This window comes from Canis lupus, chromosome 23, assembly GCF_011100685.1.
Source record: "Canis lupus familiaris isolate Mischka breed German Shepherd chromosome 23, alternate assembly UU_Cfam_GSD_1.0, whole genome shotgun sequence".
NCBI lineage: Eukaryota > Metazoa > Chordata > Mammalia > Carnivora > Canidae > Canis > Canis lupus.
This window is the reverse complement of record NC_049244.1, coordinates 50,364,145-50,375,880: the sequence shown is the minus strand read 5'-3', so window position 1 is coordinate 50,375,880 and position 11,736 is coordinate 50,364,145. Positions and strand designations below refer to the sequence as shown.

Here is an 11,736-nt window from a genome sequence, read left to right as displayed (position 1 = left end):
CCCCCACCCTTTACCCCTCATCCCCACCTATCACAGGCCCTGAGTGTGGGCCTCCACGGAGCACAGGATTTCAGGGCAGGAAACCTGTGCCACCTCATCTCTACCTCGCTCCACGTCATAACACTGAGAATTATTGTGATGCTGCATTTAAAAGTGAAGACCAAAAAAAAAAAAATTAAATTAATAAAAGTGAAGACCAGCATATCATTTGCAATATTACACTTTTCTCATTTCTTCTGCAGTTTATCTCAGCATATTATCTCTACTTTAAGTGAGGACATTTCCCTCTTTCTCTTATAATATATGCATGTTCACGGAACACCTACACGTGGGAAAAAAAAAATCAGGGACCTAAACTCCAGCCAGAAGCTGGGTGGTTCCCATATCTCCAAATCACAACAGGCTTCCTACACAGTAAACTGAGTCCTTGGTTCAACAAGATTCCAAATGATATTCAAAAATGAGAACTAACCATCTACATTTAAAATGAGGAGAGTTCAGAAGCACAAAATGGAATTAAACCATAAATATACAAGTAATGTTAAAGATAAATCGAAATAAAGACATAAAACATAAAACATCAGTTGCCCAGAAGAGGAAAGGTAAATATAACCTAAAAGCTCTGAAAGGGGATAGGAGGTTTGTTGATAGGGTGAACTTCATAACCAGATTCGATTCGTAAGGAGTGTTGGCTCAATCCATAAAACATGAAGTCCTGAGGATTGTGAAGACAGTTGCCCCTTGCATCTGTCTATCCTGTCCCTCCAAGCTCTGCCTCTCCCTTCTCTTGAGTGTCTACACTGAACATCAGGATCTCCTTTCACACTGAAAGGATTTTAGACATCATCCCAGGGGACAGTGGTATAGCCTTTCAATTCCTCCTACGTAAGAACAGGTAAACTCTTTCTATTCACAATGCAGGTAAAATTCATTTTCCTTCTGCTGGGCTGGCTATAAAGAAAAATGGAATGTCTTAAAGATCCAGTGTATAAAACTGACAGAAGTTTGTAGTGGGAAAGAAACCTTAAAAGGACACTCAAGTCTGAGATCCAGCTCCGTTATAGGGGACTGTGGGACCCACATGGGCAACAACATCTTGAACCCAGAAGGAGTCAACGCCCTGAGCAACAAACCCAGCATAATATTCTGTGCCTCAAAAAAAAAAAAAAAAAAACCATAGCTCCTTTATAGATTTTTTTTGTGTGTCACATTCACCTTTCTTCTCCCAGGCAAATATACTCAGGCACCAGGTATCGTGCTAGAGGCCAGGAACACAAGAAGAATAAGAGCCTCTAAATTACCACTCCAGGTACCTTCGGGTCTAATGAGAGAGATGATCATGTATACAAATAATTACACGCAGAGGCATATGGGGAGGAACAGAGCCAATGGGATGCAGGGAGAAAAATGATCAATTCTTCTAAAGAGAGCTGCCTCATTTGTGACACCTAAACCTTCCCTGTTTGTACACAGAACGCTGTGAGGGTCGAATGGGGTACAGCATGTGATAGCACACTGAAAAGCACAATGCTCTCATCTCCTCTAGGGCACTCATCTTGTTCCCTGTCTCTCTCTCATCCAGGCTCATCCTGGATGAGCTGGAGTGTCGGGCACACTGTCAACAGCCAGAGGAGAGGTGGGCCAAGCCATACTTCATCCTTCACTATTTGCCCAAATTAATTCACTGTATTTAGGTAGTTGATTTTGAAAGGCAGCCCTCCCCGTAGCCAACAGTTGGGAATCAGTTAGATCAGAGGAGGATAATACGCAAGACTCGGCAGGCTCGATGCCCAGCATTGACTTTTGTACATTAGTATGCATCAGCACCCAACTCCTCAGCTGGAAGACGGGATAACAAGTGATGAATCACCTCATAGATCATAAGCTTGTGTGTGCACTAATGAATCTTTGTACCATGGCATCCATGCAACATTTGGCCTTGATTTATAATACTGTACAAAGTTTGCCATTGCTGCAAAAGAGTAATGAAATAACAAGATGAAGTTGAATTAAAAGTACTTCTTCATTTAAATGTCTACACCCAGCAAAAAGTTATGGCTGCATTTGAACTGCCACAACTACAGACAAAATTCATATTTCTCTTTCCCTAATCAGAGGGGTTAGCTGATGCCAGGAATCTGCTTGTTGCAGTAATTTAATCACCAAGACCAAATAATGCTTTTCATTGACTTGAAAAATAACTGGACAAGCAGAATAACACACGGAAAAAATGCTCTTCGGTGAGAGGTTCATTGTGACACCTTCTCCATGGCTGAGTTTTATTTGCAAGTTACTAAATCAACCCTACTGCCAGGTAGTAATTCCATACTTGATGATCATCATATCTATACTCTCACCATGAGCTTGACATGGTGCTTGACCTGGGCCTCTATTATTTGACTCGGCTCAAGGTAAAGGAATTACATAGAATTCTTTTAATACCACAGTTCATTTGAAAACCTGAAAAAAAAATCCATAAAAGTAAAGATTTTTGCCTTGAATTGATCTTTTAATACAGGGCTCTTCTAGGGGATAATGCAGATGTTCTATGTCTTTACTGTACAATACAGTAGTGACTAGCCTCATGTGGTTATTGAGCACTTGGAATGTGGTTAATGCTACTGAGAAACTAAATTCTAATTTAACTTAATGTTAGTTACCTTTAATTTAAAGAGCCACCTGTGACGAGTGGCTACCATATAAGAGAGCCTAGTATGAGTCCTGTTTTCAAATAATATTGAGTAAACCACATCTAAACTTAAGTTTAAAAGCAGTCTTCTAAACTACCTCAGTGTATTTCTTCCACCACGCGTTGCTAACTTCAGAGCGCCTTAGTTTTATGGATTATTATATAATTGACTTCATAGAATGGTTTTCCTTGTTTTTCTCATCTTATTTCTATCTTAAACAAATGCCAGTTGAGATTTTAGAGTTCTTTGGTTTAGTTTCAGGCAGCTGATCAAATGAAGGAGATGAAGAGGTCTTTTTTTCACTCATTTGAAGAATCCCAGATTCTTCCAAGGTCAAGATCTTTAGTGGGCTTTTTTTTAATCCAAGAGTAAAAGTTACTAAAGATGTCAGGGTGCTGGCTGGCAAATGACCTCACTTTGAGTCACCAGCAGAAACAATCCAAAGGAACTTCACAGATGCCACATGTCTACGAGGGCTATTAGTGACTACCTTGTCTTTCTGAAGTGAGAGACTCCATGTCTCAATAACATCTGTGACTCTCCCCAACCTGACTCTACAGAGCCAAAGATTCGGGTACAATGAAAATAAGACAGCGGTTCTCTGGACAGTCAGAAGGAAAGAGATTAAAGGCCGCTGATGGGAGGTTTTGGGAGCTAGTTGGTCTTATTAGTGTCCAGCATAATAATTTAAATGTAGCAGGTGGTCAAAATTATTAGCTGATTGGTTGCATAATTGATGGGCCTAGAATTGGAAGAAAGAGCAAATTTACCTAATGCACAAAAATAAACAGGTATAGTATTATTTCTACTATTTATACTGTCTTCTTTGCTTAAAAATATCCAGTATAAATACATCCCTAAATACTTAGTCTATTCCATTTGGCCTCAAGCAATGCTTAGACAACCACTTTATTATTTCAAGTGATGAAAGTACTTCAGACATGAGTTTTTCAAAGGCTTCTTTCATGTGCCCAACACTGCAAATCAGGTATCTCAGCACAGTGTTCTAAATGTTTGTTCTGAGGTTTTGTGAATTCTTGGGATGCTTTCAATATCTAAGTCAAAAAAACTCAAAATCATGTCATACCTAAGAAAATTAGGCAAGTGGTTTTTTTTTTTTTTTAATATAAGCTGTGAAAGCACACAATCATTTTAAACAGATAACAGTTGAAATACCTTGCCGATAATTGACTCATTTTCATCAGGGCTCACATATATAGATATACTCTGTAGATATTTAAGTCAAAGACCAATCATCTTATGAAAAGTGTGAAGCGCTGATGTTTTGCTTATGAGGACCAGTTTTCACAGATTATGCAGAAACCCATATGTGGGTAGAATTAAAACATTTGCAAAATGTACAGATGACTGTTCATATTCAAAAAGAAAATATTAACAAAACCAGTACTAGCTACATCTAAAATCAGCATGCAATGCAGTAGGGTGTGGGGTGGGGAAAATCTCCCTCTGCCCGGAGCCCAGCACCCCCATGTTAGGAGGTTCAAAGTCAGATAACAACACTCTTTTTCTTGATATCAGCCCTGGGGTTGAGGCATGTGTGAACAAATTACTCCATCTTTCAGTTTGGCCATCAACAAAAGGGCCATCAAAACTCATGTGAAGCAAGAAAGACAGAGTTAAGGTCACTGGGCTTTATAAGGGAAGGTAGAAAAGAAGTCACGGAGGTAATGCCATTGACCTGAGGGATTCCGCGAGAGCTCCCTGGGGCCTTGCCTGCACGGGACCCCTCACTGTCCATTAAAGAGGCACCACAGCCAGCTGGCCCGAAGTCTCCAGCTGCTTGCAAGCATTGCATTTGAGGTTTACTGTGAGTTAATGAATTATAGTAAAGAGACAATTGCCTCAGGAACATAATGGTTTAAGGAATTGCTTTAAAGTCAGAAAAGAGAGAAAAGATTTGGTACCTCAGTGGCTCTGAGGCTTCTTTGCATGTGAAGGAGAATGTGGATGATTTAAGGGATGAATCCCTTAAATCATTGAGCCCTTCAGGGACAAGAGCTGGAAGCACCAGCAGCTGCTGCAGAGTTGGACCCTCCTGCCCCCTTCCTGATGTCAGGGTGCCAGACCCCTGGACCTTACTACACCTATAAGCATTTTTCCTCCACACGACCTCTGATACACAGGTGGAAAGACCAGAATGCAGCGAGCAGAGCTATACCAGCCTGCCTCCTGCTCCTCGAGCCTGCCCAAATCATTGGACCAGTCTACTGCCCTCATTGCCCATCCCAGCCCTCTCCCCTGTGTTAGCAAACTAGCTCTCTAGCAGCTTCAGATGCATGGCTTCTCCACAAATACCTTCTTAGGATATAAACAGGATCTCATCACGTCTTACCTATGAATCCTTCAAAGGTTTCCATGATCAGCTCCTCCAATGACCTTCTGTTCCTGTCTCTTAGCTCCCCCATCCAGAAGGTTTGGGGAAAGCAAGGAGGAAGAGAAAGAGGAGAAAGACCATGGAGACAAGTGGTCACCTACTCCGGGGCTCCTACTATGTTAGGTCTTTGTAGCTGTAATGTTATTTAATCTTCTCCATGATCCTATGGGGTTTTACTGATGAAAAAGTAAATGTGTAGAAGTCATAAATAATTGTGTGAGTCACCTACTCAGTAAGCCTTAGGACCAGCATTCAATTCATATCTGTCTCTCTCCAAAACTTGTTTGTATAACCATCACCTCTAGACCCTCAGATATACTATTCCCTTTACATTAAATGCTCTACCAATCTTAGGCCGGTTGTTCAACCCTTAATTCATCCTACAAAATCCTGCACATGAATCGCCAACTCTTCAAAGTCATCCCTGACTCTCAAAGTAGCATTTATCACTTGCTCTACTACATTACGGCTACGTCTTAAGTAGCAACGTTGCATGCATCAAGTCAAACTCTAATTATCTGATTGACATTGTTCTTCCCCCTACATGCTGTTCTTGGAGATGCTTAAAGCCAGGAACCATGTCTTTCCTGTTGTGAGCTCAGTGATCGATACACTGCCCAGGGCACAGCTGGTGCTTGGTCAATCTTTGTTGACTTGAACAATTCTGTTGTGAAAAGAGTAAATTGGTAAACCAAATGCTTTTGGTTAAATTCTTAACTAGAACTTAGCAAGCCATCTATGTGACTGTTAGATTGCATAACCTCCCAGGCTTCAGAAAACTTATCTGCACAATTACTCAAGGGAAAGAAGAAGATATTAAGTGATCTCTAATATCTCCTCAGATTCCAAAATCCTATGCACTTACCCTTTGCATACAGAGCATGTGTGGAGGGAGAACAACTATAATCAGTTGCAAAATGAAACATGGCATTTGTATAATTGCACTTACTGCATAGTTGATGGAACTTGACTATATTTATTGGGGCAATGGAGGGGGAGACTAGCCACCTTATAAATAAACCACTTTATGAGTTTTTAATGTGTTCCTTATTAAAAATACATTACTTTCCATGCCAAATTAAATACATTTAAAGCCAATGTTTCCCTTCTTAAGTTAAATGAGATTTCTGCTTATTTTAGTCCTGTGATTAAGCAGCACACGCTACTCAGAATATAGACTAGTAGAGGAAAATATCCTCTACATAGGAAAAGTCAGAGGGTTTTAGAGCAAGAGAAGAACTAAAACTCAAATCCAAAGCCCAAGGATGGAGACAGTACACCAATGGTTAATAGTGGAGTAGCCTCATTCCCAATTTTCAGATGATTGACCAGCTGCAGTCATACTAGCATGAGTTCATTGCCATGCTAGTTTATGATATGTCCATCCCTTCCAGATGTGATCATTAGAGAATGTCAACAACAGACATAGGTTGCCGCCCCATAACCTACTCCCCTTTCCTCACACCAAGCCTATTTTGCTTCTTCCTTCTCAGCCAGGTAGTTTAGGAGGGGCTGAGCACAAAGCTACAGAAGTCAGTCATTATCTCCCATTGCCCAGATGTAGTCAGTGGCCCAGAAGTGGACAGGACACCCAATCAAAACGAGGGACTCAACAAGAAGATGAAAATTCTGGGAGAAGAAAGCTCCTCCTTTCTTTCTTCCTTCTGGAAGTGAATGAGAACTATCGTCAGCCACGTTGGAGATGAGAGAAGAGCTTAAAGCTGCCTCAGACCCATCATGTGGAGCTGAAAGCGGGGTTGTTGCCAAAAAAGAGTCACAAATGCAGATAGACCAGGTCCTGTCTATCATGCTTGAACCTTAAATCTACCCTTTCCTTAAGTTTTTCCCTACCTCTAGACTTTTTATTATGTGCACCAGCCAGTTTCCTTTAATACTTAAGCTGGTTTGTTTTTCTGTTGCTTACAATATATATACATACATACATACATACATACATATATATGTTTAAAATATATTAATATATATCTGGTAGAAGATGGTCTATGCTATTCAAGGTTATCTATAAAGTAGAAGCATTTTAATAGAATGCATTTCAATTTCTTACTGACATAAGGCCCCACATTTTCTTCAGGTTAGAATCAGAACAAGAGTCTTTTTCTGTAAACTTCACTACAAATCAGACTGATGAATTCCAGTCCTTGTTTTAGATCTGAGGTATCTCAAAAAGAAGAACTTCAAAAGCACATATCTCAAATTCTTAAAATCTCATTTTAATTTCAATTTTCCCCTCTTTTATAATAGTCACACACACACACATTTGGAAATTGGGAATAGAGGAAGGGGGTAAAATTTGTCCACATTCCTTCTACTTAAAAATAACAACTGATAATATTTGGTTGTTTTTCCTTCTATTCTTTGTGCAATGTTTTTACAAACTGCAATTGGGCCCATTATGATTGTTGGTATAACATCTATCTGTCCTGATTTAAAAAGTGAAGTTGAGGTCAATATGAAAGATTTAGATGATGTGGAACATTCCACACACACATATATACTCCAACCAAGTAGAATTGCTGAATAAAATATAACAAAATTAATGTACATGCAAGTTTGAAACCTAGAAAGAGAAGTCTCCAGATGTCAAAACGAAGAGAGCACCAAAGTCAGAGGGTAAAGGCATGGTGTCTTCCTACCCTCCCTCTGGAGGCAGAGAAGCTCTGTTTCATGAGGCAAGCATAGATAACTCCGTGTGCATCATTTTGAATAATTCAGCTTTATAAATATCATTGGTAGAAAATCCTTCCACATTCTGGTCACGAGTCGGGCTAATTTAAGTTTTCAACTATGGTTTTTTATATTTTTCTCAATGTTCCTAGTAGGAGGAAATCCAGAGATGCTGCTCAGTGGATGGGAGTCAGAGTTCTGTTAACTAGAAGTTCAGAATTAGCTTTTAACATTTTTCCTACATATGCACGTGGATCTTTGCTTTCTTCTATTAAGTAGATCTCTGTGTGTGAAGTAAATTCTATATCTCTCTGCTCTTGCTATGGTTAATAGTGACCTCCATGTTCCTGACTCCAATGGTCTACTCTTCATCCTTAGCCCGTTTGACCCAATAGCAGATTTAACATAGTTGATCCCCCCACCTCTTCATTCAGCTCCTGATTACACACTCTCCCATGGTTCTCCTATCTTCTGAGAGTTTGCCTTCAGTCTCTTTTGCTATCTCCTCCTCATCTCTGTCACCTCCTATCATTGGGGAGGCTGGTGTGCTACTCTCACGGCTGTACTCTCTCAGGCTAGATGGACGACTCCAAAACTTGTATCTTTATATCCTGAATATAAATCCCCAGCCCAGACCTCTCCTATGAACTCCAGACTCTTGTCTACTTGAAATTTTCCCTTTGTTGTCTAATATGCATTTCGATATCTCATGTCTGCGAACTAAGTTCTTACTCTTCTTTCCATGAGATCTGCTCCCCTGTAATCTTACTCATCTCATTTTAGGGCAACTTAATTGTCCCAATTTCCCAGGCCAACAAACTTGAAGTCATCTTTGGATTATATCCTTTTATCACACATTACACCCAATTTGTAATGCTCTTAAATTCTACTCTTAACCCATTTCCACTCTGGTTCAAGCTATTGTTACTTCTTGTCTGACCCATTACAATAACTTCCTAATCAGTAACCTTGCTTCTAACTTTCAGTCTATTTTCCAACTTAGCTATTGGAGTGAACCTGTAACTCCATGTAACTTTCCTGTTTAATACTCTCTAAAATACTCTTCTATCTCACTAGGACTAGAAGCCAACATCTTTTATTTTTTTAGTTTAATTCCAATGTAGTTAATATACAGTGTTATATTAGTTTTAAGTGTACAATATAGTGATTCAGTGATTCCATGCATCACCATGTACTCATCACAGCAAGTGCCTCCTTAATCCCCATCACTCATTTCACACGTCTCTCCACCTTCCTCCCCTCTGGTAACCATCACTTTGTTCTGTATAATTAAGAGTTTGTTTCTTGGCTTGTCTTTCTCTCTTTCTTACCCTTTGTCCATTTGTTTTGTCTCTTAAATCCCACGTGAGTGAAATTATATGATGTTTGTCTTTCTCTGACTTTTTCACTTAGCATTATGCTCTCTAGCTCTATACATGTCATTGCAAATAGCAAAGTTTCTTTCTTCTTTATGGCTGAATAATACTCCATAATATATATATATATTTTACATATTCCATTCATCTATTGATGGACAATTGGGCTGCTTCCATAATCTGGCTATTGTAAATAATGCTGCAATAAACATAGGAGCACATGTGTTGCTTTGAATTTGTGTCTTTTAATTTTTGAGGTGAATACCCAGTAGTGCAATTACTGGATTAGAAATAGTTCTATTTTTAACATTTTGAGGAATCTCTGCACCATTTTCCACAGTGGCTGCACCAGTTTTAGAAGTCCACATCTTTTAAATGACCTACAAAGACCAGTATGACTTGGCTTCTGTGCAGTAAAGTATTAAGCATGATCAAAGGAGACATTGGCCCTTTGCCCCTGGCTCCTGGGAGGTAACCTCAAAGCCCTTGGAATGTTCTACCCAACAGGAGTGTCTTTGTTTGACTGGGGAGGCTTGGGCCATGCCTGATGATCTATGCTAAATACGTGGCTCATTGTGGGGCCCTTGGGCTACTGGGAATTCAGCTCATCCTCCACATGGGCTAAACATCAAGGTCAACCATGCAGGTGGTCAGTGTGTCTATATGGCCAATCCCCAGTGAAAAGTCTGGACACCAAGTCTTGGAATAAGCTGCCCTGGCTGACAATACTCTGTGCATATTGTCACACTTTATTTTGGGGGTAAAGTACTTTCCATACAACTCCATTGGAAGAAGACATCAGAAGTTCTGCTTGGTTCTCCTGGACTTCCACTCTAGGCCCCTTTCCTCCAAGCTGACTTTAATCTGTATCTTTTTGTAGCCATAGAATATAATTGCAAATATAATTCTTTCCTGAGTTCTGTGAGTCTTCCTAGTGAAGCATATATATATATACTTTCACTTTAGGCCTTTCTTTACACATGCTGTGATCTCTGTCTGAAGCATTCTTCCTCCCAGAAACCCAGGTGATTGTCCTTTTCACCTCCTTCAAATACCATCTTCTGGGTGAGGCCTTGCCTGGGTGCACCCTTTAAAATTTTAGCTGTTCACTGACACATATACTCATCCTCCCTCCTGCTTTGTGTTTCTACAGAGGACTTATTCTTCCTGAAATGTTACAGTTTATTGTCTATCTCATCCCAACTAGAATGAAATCTCCAAGAAAACAGGGAACTTACTGTTTTGTTCTGTCTTGTTCATTGCCGTGTCTCCTGGGATAGTGTGTAACATAGATGAAAACTTAGTAATAGCTCTTGAATGAAAGAATGAATCTGTGTATGTTGGGGAGGAAATAAGGTAAATAGCTCAACCAAAAATAAACACAGCACCCAAAACAGCAAGGACCAATTAGTGGTCATAGAAAATAACTTCATAAAAAGCGTGCCCCATTGAATTATAAAATATGGATTTGGCTGCACAAGCCTGATTTTTCATTTTCTCAGGGACTGTGTTTTGGATCACTCAACATTCTAAATGGGTCATGAGACATAAAAGGGAAAATATTTACCCACACAGGACGTCCAGAAAGAACATCCACCAAGAACTAGTGAATATGGAATAAAAAATGGAAGGTCCTTGGAGAGAAAATGGTGGTGAGGAAGGAACTGAAAGAAGGTAGTTGGACTTCATCCACTCTCATTGAGCCTCACCCAGGCTGGCTCCCTCAGGCAATTAAACCCCTCGAATGGAAAAGTGTGACCCTACTGTTGGTATGGCCCAGTCCCAGTAACGCTGAGTAGAACAGGTCAGGATATTTCCCAAGATATAAAGGTGGTCAGAGTCAAGTGAGAAAACTTCTCAATGACTCAAACACCTAATGATACCACCAAGGTACCATCCTCCAACTGCTGGTCATCAGCTGAAGAATTCCTTAGTTATAGGCCAGATTGTTCCTGGGAAAATCTGAGCTATACCAAGAATAAGAAGGTCTAATCAGAATTCACAATCATGCATAATTACTGAGTAGGGAAAGAATCCTCTAGTGTATTTAGGTTGATGGGTCATCTAGGAATCCCAACAGGATAGCTGACCCTGCAGACTTGTCTCCCATCTTTTGGGAAATGACACTCGGGTGCTTTAATGAGATGAGGAGCCTCTTGCAATGAGATGGAACCAGAAAATGATCAGGAAAAGAGTAAGCCCAAAAGGGCTCATAGAATTGATGGACAAGAGGTAGGAAGAATGTGTGGTGGGAAGGGGTGTAAAAGGAGAGACCCATGGCTCCAGGATGTTGGCACACAAGCACCACATCTAGGAGAAATAAGGCGTATGCCCAGAGCGAAGGCCATGAGTGTCTTGTTTGGTCTCTATAACTCAGGACCCAACTGTGGGTAGGACTAGACAGTGACATCACGGACAACTTTCTGGAGGAAAGTACAGTGAAGACATCATGAATGCAAGGAGATAAATAAATGAATGAAAAGTGAAACAAGATGGATGTGTGAGGAGGAACAAAAATAAAGTGGGCTTATGACATTATAAATATGATAGAAAACTTCAAAGGACCTTAAAATAGAATCCATTTCCCATG

General features: G+C 40.1%; 1 protein-coding gene across 3 annotated transcripts in view; it reads right to left on the bottom strand.

The window, feature by feature from the left end:
- The window catches only part of KCNAB1 (potassium voltage-gated channel subfamily A member regulatory beta subunit 1), a 359,350-nt gene that overhangs the window by 314,651 nt on the left and 32,963 nt on the right, over positions 1-11,736 (bottom strand). The gene's annotated exons all lie outside the window — the stretch shown is intronic.